Here is a 3,774-nt window from a genome sequence, read left to right as displayed (position 1 = left end):
AACAATAATAATAATAGGCCTAATAATAATAATAGTAATACACACTTTGTGACACTTAAAAGAAAAGCTCACCGGCTACTTGATCCGCACTCCCCTCGGCTCTGAAGCGGGCTATCTGACATTTGGCCAGCTGAAAGATGTCATCTCTCTCGGCGTTGGTAAACATCCTTAACTGACTGAACTTCGGCCATAAGAATATGGCCAGTTTGTGAAGTGGCTGGATGTGGACTTTCTTTATTATCCACTCAAGGTGTCTTTGGCGGATAATTGCTTGGGAAGGAGTGTCCGACAAATCTGGCTGGCAATGGTGTTTCAGCTTGTGAAGCCAGGGCACGACGAGGTTCAGTGTTGGGTATTTATCCCCCTCCAACTCCCTTTGTGCGTCGTAGAACGGGCGCAGAAATTGCACCAGGAAAGCCAGCACATCAGGGGACACATCGTGCAGTCGCTGGCTCTCACCGCGGCTCTGAAGTATCTCCTGTATCTCTGCGTAGACTGACTCAATTGACTCCAGGGTGAGAAATACGGAGCTAAATCTGGTTTCTGCCATCTGTTTGACAGTTTTTGACAATCGGCTTGTCAGACCTGACTGCTTTAAATATCGGACTAAAGCCTTGGCGGCCTGCAGGGTCTCTGCTACTTCTGGGACTGTTTCTGAAAGCTCATCTGGGTTCAAGGCATGCCGGAGGACTGTGTTATACAGGTGGTCTTGACAGTCCAGGCGCCGGTATGGGCGGAGAGCGGCAACATAATTAGCGCCCTGATCGGTTACCCAGACAACAAAATTCATCACCGACGCATCAAATCCAAGGACCGAGACTAATTGCTGCTGCAACTCTTTTCGAATATTGTCTGCTGTTTTGGCCTCGTTTGGGAAGCTTGTTGTGGTGAGTACCCTGCTCTTCATGTCAAATTGTGGTGTGACATAGTGACATGTGATTGACATGTAGCTTATCTTTCGGTGATCATCCGTCCACATGTCAGTTGTCATGCCCACATTTATCAACGACATGACCCGCTTGATTTCTTCAACCACATCCCCTCTCTTAGCAGTCGCCAGTTCTTTGCACTTTCGGGAGACTGTGGTGGGGTCAGGGAGTAAACTTTTTGCTGACAGACGTCCATGGGCTGCGCCTACATTTATTAGCTCTTGCGCTAACTGGATAAAACCGTTCCCTGCTACCGTTTCAAATGACCGAATGTCCATACAACAAAAATTAACACATTTAGCTGTGATTTGTGATTTCGCCGTAGACGGAGTTGGTTTGGCAAGGAAATCACTCACACTCATTTGTTTGCTGGTGCTGGTTGGTCCGCTACCGATACATCCACCACGCTCAAAATGTCGTTGTAAATGAGATGATCCCGTCTTCTTACTATCGTAGCTTAGCACAGCCTTGCAAATTGTGCATTGTGCATAACCAGTTGGCTCATCATTTAAGGTTGTCACGATCTGAAAAACAGCCCAGAAGTTTGCCTTTCCTCTGGTGTTTTTTACCGTTTTAAGTTCGCCATCGGCGATTTTTCTCTTAATATTCTCCATTGCACATGAGGTCAATCGACTTGGGTCGCGCTGACGGGATCACGGGAAACCTTCTGTGTGCGTGAGTGAGACTGGCGTCATATGTCAGTGTAATTAATTAATTCAAAATGGTTATGAAATGTCTTTCTATGTTTGTTTTTCTATCGTCAACGTCAACTTCTCATATTTTATTTTAATTAATATCTAAAAATATAAAAAGAAGGATAACCCAAAAAAGGCCCGAGGCCCGGCCCGCATGTAAACTATGACGTGAAAATTGGCCCGAAGCCCGGCCCTAGAGGCGTAAATAAGTCGGGGCCCGTCGGGCTCGGGCTGAAATGCAGGGCTCTAAAGGTAAGCAGTTGCGGGACGGCGCTCTGGGCCCTACCACCTTGGTGATGGCTCGCTGGAACCCGAGGTGTACATATGCCTTGAGCGGGCCTGCATGCTTGTGCTTGCTAAGGCAGCACATATACTAAAATTGGATCGATACAGAGAAGATTAGCATGGCCCCTGCGAAAGGATGACACGCAAATCCGTGAAGCGCTCCATATTTTTGCAGCTCTGATCAAGCCTGCTTCACTGGACTTGATTCATACCCTCCTGCCACTCTTTATTTTCATTCTTGCTCTGTTGTGTCGAGAACTGGTGCATCTCCAATGTCTACAGGGCACTCTCAGTTTTCCTGCCAACTCTTTTTTTTAATGCTTGTACTCTGGGGCCATCGACGAGTGTGTCCACTCCCTTTCTCCAGCAGATGCCGTTGGGGATCCTCTGGTATCCTCTGGAAGGCAGGCTACACTAATAAACAAGGTTTGCAAACTGGCGAAATGGCTCGCTGGGCCCTACTACCTTGGTGAGGACTTGCTGGGATAGGACCCCAGGGGTACATATGCCTCAAATGACCCATGCTTTTTTTGGCTTGTTAAGACAGCGCCTATGCTGAAGGTAGACAGATTCAGAGAATAAATCAAAGAAAGAAAAAAAAAGTGAAGTCCTTCACGGTTTGGTTTCCGAGGCGTGGCCGAGGGCCTCTGCCTCAAGGGCTCCAGAGGACTAACTCCAGCTGCGGATCGTGTCCGGTTACATCGAGTGCATGCAACCTTGGCACAGACAGCAAAGCACTTTCCGTTTTTCTTCCAACTCGTTTTTCTCTCGAAAACCTGGAGGACATTGCCCATTCAGAGCTTGTATTTTGGTACCATCGATAAGTCTGCCCAGCCCATTCTTTCAGTAGATGCTCTAATACATCATGGTGGAATTGGGCATATGTGAACCCTAAAGCTCTAAGATAACCTATCCCTAAACGTATTAAGCTGTTGCATCAATCATTGTGTCCAGCAAGGTAAGCAGTGGCGGGACGGCGCTCTGGGCCCTACCACCTTGGTGATGGCTCGCTGGAACCCGAGGTGTACATATGCCTTGAGCGGGCCTGCATGCTTGTGCTTGCTAAGGCAGCACATATACTAAAATTGGATCGATACAGAGAAGATTAGCATGGCCCCTGCGAAAGGATGACACGCAAATCCGTGAAGTGCTCCATATTTTTGCAGCTCTGATCAAGCCTGCTTCACTGGACTTGATTCATACCCTCCTGCCACTCTTTATTTTCATTCTTGCTCTGTTGTGTCGAGAACTGGTGCATCTCCAATGTCTACAGGGCACTCTCAGTTTTCCTGCCAACTCTTTTTTTTAATGCTTGTACTCTGGGGCCATCGACGAGTGTGTCCACTCCCTTTCTCCAGCAGATGCCGTTGGGGATCCTCTGGTATCCTCTGGAAGGCAGGCTACACTAATAAACAAGGTTTGCAAACTGGCGAAATGGCTCGCTGGGCCCTACTACCTTGGTGAGGACTTGCTGGGATAGGACCCCAGGGGTACATATGCCTCAAATGACCCATGCTTTTTTTGGCTTGTTAAGACAGCGCCTATGCTGAAGGTAGACAGATTCAGAGAATAAATCAAAGAAAGAAAAAAAAAGTGAAGTCCTTCACGGTTTGGTTTCCGAGGCGTGGCCGAGGGCCTCTGCCTCAAGGGCTCCAGAGGACTAACTCCAGCTGCGGATCGTGTCCGGTTACATCGAGTGCATGCAACCTTGGCACAGACAGCAAAGCACTTTCCGTTTTTCTTCCAACTCGTTTTTCTCTCGAAAACCTGGAGGACATTGCCCATTCAGAGCTTGTATTTTGGTACCATCGATAAGTCTGCCCAGCCCATTCTTTCAGTAGATGCTCTAATACATCATGGTGGAA

Source organism: Phoxinus phoxinus, assembly GCF_949152265.1.
Source record: "Phoxinus phoxinus genome assembly, chromosome: 4".
NCBI classification, from domain to species: Eukaryota; Metazoa; Chordata; class Actinopteri; order Cypriniformes; family Leuciscidae; genus Phoxinus; species Phoxinus phoxinus.
Note: the sequence above shows the minus strand (reverse complement) of the source record.